The sequence below is a fragment of the Urtica dioica genome, chromosome 10 (assembly GCF_054948205.1).
Source record: "Urtica dioica subsp. dioica isolate 48M chromosome 10, U.dioica_male_clone48M_v1_H2, whole genome shotgun sequence".
In the NCBI taxonomy this organism is placed as follows: domain Eukaryota; kingdom Viridiplantae; phylum Streptophyta; class Magnoliopsida; order Rosales; family Urticaceae; genus Urtica; species Urtica dioica.
In genome coordinates, this window is record NC_142765.1 from 15558052 (window position 1) to 15568947 (window position 10896).

At 43.5% G+C, this 10896-nt stretch overlaps 1 long non-coding RNA gene across 1 annotated transcript; it reads right to left on the reverse strand.

Moving 5' to 3' along the window:
- Nucleotides 1-3077: 3077 nt before the first annotated feature.
- LOC149383517 (uncharacterized) lies at nt 3078-4253 on the reverse strand. The gene is made up of 3 exons (XR_016301928.1): nt 4203-4253; nt 3817-3964; nt 3078-3222 (listed from the first exon to the last, which is right to left on the reverse strand). It is a non-coding gene; the product is annotated as an uncharacterized LOC149383517 (long non-coding RNA).
- Between the last annotated feature and the right edge of the window lie 6643 nt (nt 4254-10896).

Genomic DNA, 10896 nt, shown 5'->3' on the forward strand with positions numbered 1-10896 from the left:
TAAAAAAATATAAATTTTTTTTTGAAGGATTAAATTATGTCGATAAATCACTTGCACCAAGCTATTGATTTTTGTAGTTTTAAGAAACTTATTGGACTATTGCATTGGTTTAGATTTCGGACATTGGATTGTAGCGCTATTATATTAATTCATTTCTTAGTCTTTTGAGATTCAAATCGATTCGGTTTTGATTTCATTGTTCCTTCACCTGATCATTCATTCATGATCGAATCCAAATTTAGTAAACACTATTGGAGTTAATAGTCTTGCTTTTCAATCATTTAATATATTATTGAGTGTTTTCCCATCTAGATTCTAATAATTATTATAAAAAAAAATGCATTTACTAGCATGGATTTCAAGTTAGATCACAAAATCACATCATCTAATAATAACTTGTTTATACAATCAATTTGATCTTTTCATCTTACTAATCAGCTATCAAGGTCGCAATATTGACTTAATTAAGCATAAATCAATGTTAATAAAATCTTCATATATATATATATATATATATATATATATCATAATATAGAAATAATTAAACCCCTGTATAATTTGTAATTGTGTATATATTATTTTTCTTTCCTAAGAAAGATACCGCAACAAAATGTATGAAGTTGTGATCGTATCTCTTCTTATGCAATACTCCAAATTATTTTCTTTTTGTTTTGTGATCAAGTTAATATGGTCGTTAATTAAATTTGTTGCATTCAAATTGGTGAATTTAAAAAAATGTTAGTAACTTTCTCATGAAACATGGATTGCATTTGCATGCATGCACATGCTTTTAAACCACCTGAAGTTATTTCAATTTTCTTCTACTTTCCCTTGCCCATTGTCTGTTTGTGGATTGATTATTGTAGTTTCTTTATTTATTTTGCAAAAGATGGATATAATGAGTTCATCAATGCATTTAAAACAAGAAAACAATGTAATGTTTGTTACCAACTATAGACAATTAAATTGATTAGCTAGAGTCTCAATTCCAATAGGATGACACCAAACTTTGATATTTCGTTGCTCTTATTATAATTCATCTATGGCGTACCAAGTCATTTTGTTGTGTCTGCCTTGTCCTTTCTATAAATCATGTTGATTTCATGTTGTTTATATTTCCGCTAGGCCAATAGAAGACCGACTTCAAACTAATAAGGATTAACCGGCTTTGTCAACATATCTGCTAGGTTGCGGACGGTACAGATTTGAAGAAATAATATTTACAATTCATATTCCACATTGTCTCGAAAAGATGGTATTGAACTTGAATGATATTTTCTTGAATGAAGTATATATTGAATTCTTCGCTAAATGCAAAACGCTCTATGTACTATTGCAAAACAAAATAACATTTTTTTTATTTGTTTGCGTTCGAGCTTGTCCATTATTATTTGCATACAAACTTGCTTATTTGATAGCTTGTGTAGCGAACCCAAGTTCAACTCAGCACGAGGAAACGCATAACTTGAGGCGAACTTATTTTTTTACCAAAATCATATGTGTATTCATAATCAACATATAGCCTTTGACAACAAAATAAGTTATTTTGTAACGTAATATGACGTGATGATACCCTTGCATGGATGTATCTCGAGATTTCAATCACAATATTCCAATGCTCTCATTATTTGTGCAGTGTTTTTTTTAGTATAAACCATATTGAACATTAAATTGTATCAGTTGTTGATACATAGAAATTTCCATCATATCCGCTTCAATTATTGGTAGAGTAAAGATAGTTAGATTTCATTAAGCACTTGAGTTCTTCATTTAATGTGAGTATTTGTCTAACGTAATAGAGAAATGTTGTCATTGTACTCTCCTCATTTTAGGGAGAAGCGTTGTAATTCGTTGTCAAATCATAATTTATTTTACTTCATGATGTTTATTTTGTCATAAATCGAAGTTATCTTTGTAATATTTTGTTTTATAAATATTGTATTAGTTTCATCCCGAATTTAGCAGGAAATAGGGATGTAACCAGCTAAGGTAGCTCCGACTCAAATATGACTTAAAAAAAAGTAATGATAATATTTATATTTGTACATGAAAACTTAACCTTTTAGCTGTTGGAAAAACAGACTGGTATCAGACACGAACAATCACTCTGATACCACTTATTGGTGATTGTTCACTTCATCATAACCATGCGGGATGAATTAATTACACTACTTAGCTAATTAATTAAGATTATTTAACAAGATTTAAATTTATTTAATTAATATCAAACCATGAGAGCAATTATCAAGAAACCTAATTAAATAGGTGAGTTATCAGAAAACTTACGGGTTTCTCCTTAGGCTTCTGAAACGGGTTCACCTTCTTCTTCTTCTCGTCTTCTTCTCCAATATTTGAGTTCCGATCTGATCTCCGAGATATCTCTTAATCTCTTGGCACTAGTACAAAAAATAGCATTGGGTACGACTTTTTTCGCACCTAAAAGTCAAAAGTCGCACCCAATGATACCTTTAGGTGCGACTTTGCCGCACCCAAAAGTTCGCACTTAAAAGTCTTGGGTGCGAAAAGTCGCACCCAAAAGTCTTGACTTTCGGGTGCGACATTTAGGTGCGACTTTCCGCACCCAAAATCGCACCCAATAACACCCTATAGGCGGGTATTATTGACTTTTGGGTGCGAAAAGTCGCACCCAAAGCTCTACCCGCCAAATTTTGGGTGCGAAAAGTCGCACCCAAAAGTCATTGTTGAGTAAAAAAAAAGTACTTTAGACGACGCTTGTTTATAAAGTGACGTTAAATCTATTAAAAAACATATTTATTGACAGTATGTTAGATGTCTGCTGATTTAAAAGTGACTTCAATTCCTATTTTGTATCTCAAATCATACACTCACAAACACAAACACAAATACACTCACACAAACACAAAAACTACATGACTGCTCATAACCCAATAAATGTTATGCCATCAACAGTTTAAAGAGACCGAATAATGTATTTCACATTTTCAGTATAGAAGACAAACTAGTTTCCTTATTCAAAAAAATTTAATCTATCACCAGGTAGTTAAAACAAAATAAAGGTGAATATCACCATATATACCCACATGGGGCTAAGCGCTGGGAACTGTCGTGCGGAGCGTCGAGTCCCCGGACGGCGGTGGCAGCGTCAACAACATCGCCCGAAACTCTCGGCACTCCGCGAACGTTTCGAAGTCGGAAGCTATCGCGTCGAGACAATGCTCGCGGATCTTCGCTACACCGTACCTGTGAGCAATGAGGCCAGTATTATTATACCTCCTTGTTGTTCATCGGATTTCGCAAGGTTTTACATGAAGAGAGGAATTTTTATGAAAAAAAAAGAAGTTAAAAAGACTCATTTCTCCAACACCAATTTTTTGACCTGTTCAGCAGTAATCTCTTTCTTTTTCACCAAAATTTTGGAATGCTGATCCCAATTTTCCATAAATCATCATTCAATTAAAGGCTAATTTCTCCAACACCATTGAGAGTCAGTCCCCAACAACTTTCAATTTAAACAAACAATATATCTGCTTAATTAAATGACTAAACAATATTTGTTAATTCCAAGATTTCATTTTTCAAAATCAAAGCAATTTTACAACCACATAAAACTAGCTTAAAACTGTCCAATATATTCTAAAACCCTAGCACAATTCAAATATGTCTGAATTCCAAACTACGTTCCTTAACTAACTTTCATCTACTTCAAACTAGAAAATTATACCAAGTGCCAACACAACAACACGCGATCTGATCACAGTGCGAACAAACAAACAAACACGGCTGATCTACAATAATCAGAACAAAAAACTGAATTGAGATTTTCCTAGGCTATACCTGTTTGAGGCACGAAGGGAAAGTGATTTTCCCAGCGACGGAGCGCGACGGAGACCGATCAATCTCTTTCGCCACGTCTCTCCACCGCTTGCAAACGCAAGCGCAAGCGACGACGTTTCGCTCCGGCCACCGGTCAAAGCTTATTTCACTGTGACATGTTAAAAACTACTATAATATAAAGCATACAGTGAATACAAATGACAATATCACTTCTTACGAAAAAGCTATACATCGAGGAGAGTAAAAACTATCTTGTTGATGTTTTTCCATTCAATTTTGCGAGATTATTCCCTAGGTCTAGATAATTTATTTTCACAATATTAGGAACAACTAAAAGATGGCAAAGTTTCTGGGCTCCGTAGTGGGGATCCCATAGAACAAATTACCTTTGAGATTGTATGTCAGTTTGAGATTGTGCTCACACAGAGCGAGCAAGGCTGGGTCCTGATCGGCGGCGAGAACTTCTTCTTCGCCTCAATGATGGACCTGCAAATAAATAGCAACATGAAGCTCGCCACCAAATGTTGCTGAATATGAAACAAGAAAAAACATGGTCTGTCCAAGTCACCCACCATAAACTTTTTATTTCTTAAACAGAAACCTTTTTGCGACTCAAAGCACACAACCACATAGTTGCGACTGAAAAAACAAGAACAATCTTGTCAGGAATATAATCGAGTAGTGACGAGAATATTGTAACTAACCCACAAAAAACTTGAAGAAATTATCATACTAAGCCTAAACGGTTCTAGTTTCAAAGAGCACGATACGCAATTTCAGATCTAATTAAAAGTCCTAGTCCAATAATTCAACATCTTGAAACGAACGAGTGAGTCGCGATTATTAAACATGGAGTAATTATCCCAAACACACGAAACTACCAGATATTTCACATAAAAAAAAAAAGACGTACTGCTTCTGAGATTGTGCGAGAAAGCCTGGTTGACCGCGGTCTTGGCAAAGTTCTTCGACGTTCATGACTTTTCACTCCATACACCTCGTCAAAACAAGAGAAATCACAAAAGCTATGAGAAAGTGATAAAATAAGAAAAAGAATAAGCACTTTAATCACGAATTCAATTTAAGGCCATCATATTTTTTTCTTCTTCCAAATACTGGTTCCATGTTGTCCTGGCAGCCTTTATATACACAGTGGAATGGGAATCAAATTTCACAAAAAAAAAAATGTATACCTAAGAACGGCCATTTCAACGAGTAAGTCGTAGGGCACATCGGAAACAAGAAGATCAACATAACATAAGTCGCGGCGGCGCTCGCTTCTTCTCAGCCCGTGCGTGCGTCCAGTGGCCCGGTCTCGGTGGCTGTCGGCCTCGCTCTTCCTCCGCGGGCTCACTCCCTCGCTCTCTTCCTCTCTCTCGGTCTCTCGGCTCTTCTCTCGGCTCTCTCTCTCTCTCTCTCTCTCATTCTCTCGGTCTCTCTCTTTCCCTTTCTCTCTTCTTTTCTTTTCTTCTTTCTTTTTTCCTTTCCCGATTCTTTGGTGAAAACAAATAAGAGGGAATCCCTAAAAAAAACAAACAAATAAGAGGGAACAAAATCCCGCTAAATTTTGAGACCAAATGTTTTGGACTTTTGGGTGCGACAAAGTCGCACCCAAAGATAGATAAACTTTTGGGTGCGACTTTTCGCACCCAAATTTAAAAAAATCAGCGAAATTTTTTGTGCGACTTTAGTGACATTTGGGTGCGAAAAGTCGCACCCGAAAGTAATTTTGGTGCGACTTTTAGGTGCGAAAAGTCGCACCCAAAAGTCATCCGCACCGAAAAACTCTATTTGTTGTAGTGTGGATCATCTTCGATGACACCATAGTCTTCCGAAACGTAATCTCCGGACAAACAAGAATACATTGTGGGCACACTTTATTAATCTCACAAGATCTGATTATGGAGTTTCATATCTACTCTTATTTTTTTGAGAATGGAATCACAAAATTCAGAGGGAGAGGGGGAGAGAAGAAAATCCATCCACCTCTATGATGTTGGGCAAATTTTTGCTTCTTCTGTTATGTATGTATTGTGTTCTCCTTGACCCCTATTTATATTTAAGCATTAACCGTTGGATCTTGACTAGAAATCATACTTTTTCTCTCATCCATCATATCAGAATCTCAGATATTATATTTCCTTATTTTTCTCATATATTTAAGGAATCTAGATATTTGAGAATTATGAGGACAATATCTAATTTCCTTATTTAATGGAAAGTATATCTCTACCATTATTATTCTCATAGATATTAGAAAATTAATTATGATAGAGAATAAAATACAATATCTTATTTCCTTATTTAATGCAGAGAGAATATCTCGACCATTATTATTCTCTTTCTTATTTAATTATTTACCTGATTTCTTTTTCACAAATCTAGCAACTAATTAAAGAGAGAATATCAGATAATTAATACCCATAGTAGGCGCCCAACTTCATGGTCATGGACCAAGGAATTTCGAATTTTACAGTGTCCATAATGCTCAACTTAAAATTCAATTAATTATTTACTTGATCTACAATAAATAATTAATTCTACAGTAAATATTTAATTCGGCAAATAGACAAATTTCCAAAAGAATGCTGCTAAACAATTTACAACTGTGAGATTTTAATAATAATAAATCATCTTAATCTTTATTATTACTAGAGAGTTCTTGTACACCTTAGTCAGAGCCGAATCGGGGACTATGGACCTAGTAACAGAAGCTCCTACCATTCCGATTAAAAGAGGAAATAATACTTTCTCTTTTCAATCTATTCATTCAATCTTGTTCAATACTCCAAAAAGTAATCCAAGACTGCATTCTCCTTATTACTATGATTATATTTACTCATCGTGACGAGTGTCCATTGATCTAGTCAGTTCGTGATCAAGATCCTCCAGGTTCAACCCGTATTGAGTAAGGTCAATTATTCCGTTATATCTTTCTTGGTATATTGTGGAAATTATTATCAACGTATTACTGTTATTAGTTTATTTATTCTAAATATCGCAAATAAGTAGGAAGATATATTTTCTCTTATCTGTTAGTTATTAGCTTAATATTTTGGAGTAATTGTAACCGATTGGATTCGTTGGTGTATATAACTACTCTGTAAACTCATCAGAGAAGAATAAGAAGAAAAGAGTAATTCATATACTCGAATTCTTTATCGTATTAGAGAAGCTCTCTGAATACGATTCCTTATCCTAAAAAAAAATGCAATCCTAAACCTCAATTAGCGAGGTCACCTCAACCCCGTCAACGGCCACCTCCGACTCCTCGGCCACAACCGCCATTGGAAACGACGGACTGCTCACGATGGTCACCGGCCACCACCTCAACAGACAAAACTTTCTTCAATGTTCACAATCAGTTCTTATGTTCATTTGCGGTAAAGGAAAAGAAGACTACCTCACTGGCGAAGTCACAACTCCAATCAAAACTGATCCAAGCTATCGGATGTGGAAGATCGAAAATCACCAAGTCATGTCGTGGTTAATCAATTCGATGAACAATGATATTCGTGAGAATTTTCTACACTATGCAACAGGAAAAGAGATTTGGGATATTGCCAAGGAGACATATTCCACTTTAGAAAATACATTTGATGGGCCGGTTGAGGGTACACTCGGCCATTGGCCGAGTGAATCTTGATGGGCCGTCTGAGGATTCACTCGGCCATTGGCCGAGTGAACTTGAAGGGCCGGGTGAGATTCACTCGGCTATTGGCCGGGTGAACTGCTTGGGCCGGCCAATGGCCGAGTGAATTGGGCCGGCCATCGGCCGGGTGAGCTCGTCCGGCCGCCCGAAAGGTCGATCGCGTCGTCGGACCTCGTCGGGCCGATAACATTAGCCCCCCGAGTTTGCCATCGGGCGTAGCCCGTGTGGTAAACTCAAGTGAGCTCCGCCCCTCGCCGTTTCGTCGGACCGCCTTATCTTGAATTGGTAAGCCTCCTTCCTCTATCATTATTTTATTATTTTTCCGACGTGTTTATCGTTACACGTGTCCATGGGTCCCTCAACCACCTGTCGGCAAATGGGCCCCCCGAGGACCTCTTCTCTTTCTTCCTTGACGATTCTTGTGAGACCCTAGACGATTTCTTAGGCCAATTTTCGTCGCCTCCCGTTGATTATCAATCTCTCCCAACCTTGGGTTTGATTTTTCCGGACCGAGTGACAATGGGCTTAGGTGATCGTGATTTTTTTCGGCGGACGAGTGGCTGGCTGGTGGGGATGACCGCCCGACGGCCGGTGAGACCAACCACAGCCTGGAGGAGGGGCGCACGGCCGAGGAGACCGCCCAGGGAGATCCTGGCGCGCCACGCGCGATGGGCTCGGCCGGGAAGCGCGTTGAGGAGGCCAAGCAGGCTAGTGCCAGCGTGGAGGGAGCTGCGCCCAGCTGGGTCGGCGCCGTCAGGGTCGAGCCCATCCCCGGGGAAGACTCTGGCGGGCCGCGCGCGACGGGATCGGCCGGGACGCTCGTCGAGGAGGCCGAGCGGGCCGGCGCCGGCGTGGGGGGAGCCGCGCCTGGCTGGGTCGGCACCATCTGGGTCGAGCCCAGCTCCGGGGAAGACCCCACCCGACAGGTTGGGCTGTTTAGCCACCTGCCGGTCGCGCTGGAGAGGCGCGCAAGCCGGGGAGCGCCGCGCCAGGTGGGGAGGACGCCGGAGACGGCGCGTCGGCCTGGGGCGACGTCGCCAGGGCCGATGCCGGTGCCGGGGGGGACCCCACCCTCTCGGGTGGGGCTGGTTCGCAGGTGGCCGGCGACCATGGGAGCCTGGGAGGCCCGGAGGCGAGCGACGTCGCTGGCGGAGGCGCCGACGCCGGGGACAAGGAGTGCCGGCCGTCCATTGCCGGAGAGGGGGTGGCGGCCAGCCTGGACCCCTTGCAAACCCTAGGGCCTATTGGGCCGGGCCTAGGTGAAGAAGACCCAGCCCGCCCAAAGTTGGGTTACGCGGTTGGGCCGAGCGCACACCAAGAAGGCCGCCCGGCCGACCCAGAACCCGGCAAGCACGAGGGGGGCTCGCTTGGGCCGGCCCTTGGCGAGGTTGACCCGTGGGTTAAGGGGCCCGCGCCATGGGCCCACGGCTGGGTCGGACGCGTCAATGGGGCTGCCTCATGGGGTTCACATGCAGGAAACGGGCCCCGCTGGGCCGAGTAGGCGCACAACGGTTCGGCCGGCCCATTAAGGAGATCGTCGCGAGGAACTCCTTGAGTCGAGGATTGCTCCCAATGCCGAGGGCTCGGGCGAGTCATCGAGTCGCCGTACCCTATTGACCGCCCTAACTACTTCGACCGCACAAGCGGAGGAGCGTGCCTCATCATACCCTATCGGGGAATCGACAATTCGAGGTGGTTTCGACTGTTCCGGAGTTGACTTCTTGAGCTCCCTTTCCCTTCCTAGATTCAGGGGTTTGAGGAAGCGATTTCGCATTTCGCTATCCGTTTCGTTATTGCGACCGTTGCCCGACGATCTTCCGACTCGTCCGTGTAGGGGATACGCCGCTATTCACGAGGCGAGTCTCCGTGGGGGGCTACGGTTGCCTTTCCAACCCATGATCCAGGATCTTTTGGTCTGACTGAACGTCCACGCGTCACAGATATCTCCATCTTTCTATCGCGTGGTGGCGGCGTGCGACATGATGCTTCATCAAGCGAAAGGCCGGGCCATGACGGCCGATGATATTAGGAACCTTGTGTCCGTCTACGACGTCCCCGGGAAGCCTGGCTTCTATAAGGTTCAACATCACAAGCGATTTCCCATACTCACCAAGCTATCTTCCAAACACCATTACCCTTGGGTGTGGATATCCGAATCCGCCTTCGGGGCGGCGCCTCTCACATTCGACCCCGCGGCCGACTTCCCGGCCGATCACGGCATCGAGAGTCCCGAGCTCGCGCTCGTGGCTGGGGCGGTACCGGATTCGAGGCAACACGGATCGCTCTTCGAGTCCCTAGATCTCATGGCGACCACCGGATGGTTCGTGCCTAGCGATGAAGCTCCTCAATGCCCCAGCCTCGGCGTGGAGGTTGTGGAGGACCCCGAGTCAGAGGCAGGGGGTTCGTTTGCCCCTCTCCCCGACGTGGGGGGTACTAACCATACATATGCTTTAGTGTTATCGCAGCTTTCTGTTGTTTACGCATTTTGTTATGTTCTAACCGACTGACGCCTTTTTCTTTTTGCAGATACCATGGTCCGGAATCGGTCGCGCGCGCGAGTGCCGAGGGTAGAACCTACTACTGAAGCTATGGCCGTGGCTCGTTCCCGAGTTGAGGCTCGTCGCGGGGGATCGCCGACGCGGAGGACAACCGACCGTCATCATCGATCTCCCTTGGTTCACCCTCTGGCCATAAGCGTGCTCATACGTCGGCAGCGCCAGACGGCATGGATTTTATTCTTCTAGCGGAGGCGGCGAAGCTGAGAGGCCAATGTTCTCAGGGGATCCTCGAAACTTCCCTGCGAGACTTCAAGGGTTTGCTGACGACGAGCGACCTCGAGTATTTCCAACATGGAATCAGCGACGCTCGAAAGGTATGATTCGCTCGTGTGACTTACACGCAACCATTATACTTGTCCTGATTGTACGTATACCACCGCCTTTTCGCAGATGCGCGCGCATCAAGAACGAGGCGACCGCATTCTCCGAGACTTATTGCGGCAAATGCAGATCATGAAGAGGGACATGGAGAGCACGGCGGCCGACCATGCTGCCGCTTTAGTGGGGGTTCGGACTGCCCAAGAGTTTCAGGCGCTCGAGGAGGAGTCGAAGCGAACCCGCGAGGAATTGGTGGTCGAGAGATCATTGCATATGGCTGAGCAGGCGTCTCGGGAGAAGGCGGAGCAAGCGGCCGACACCTTCTTGGGGGAGACGAAGAAACTCCAAGTGGCGCTCTCAAGCCGAGACGAGGAGCTGAAGATCGTCCATGCTCGACTGTCGGCGAGCGAGATCTCCCGCGTAAAGGTGGAGAGGGAGAGAGATTCTCTACTAGTGGAGATGCAGACTCTCATCGAGGAGAAGGACGATGTCGTGCGATCCAAGGCGGACCTAGAGGACGATTGGGACCTCGCGTTGGAGGGGGCTCGTTAC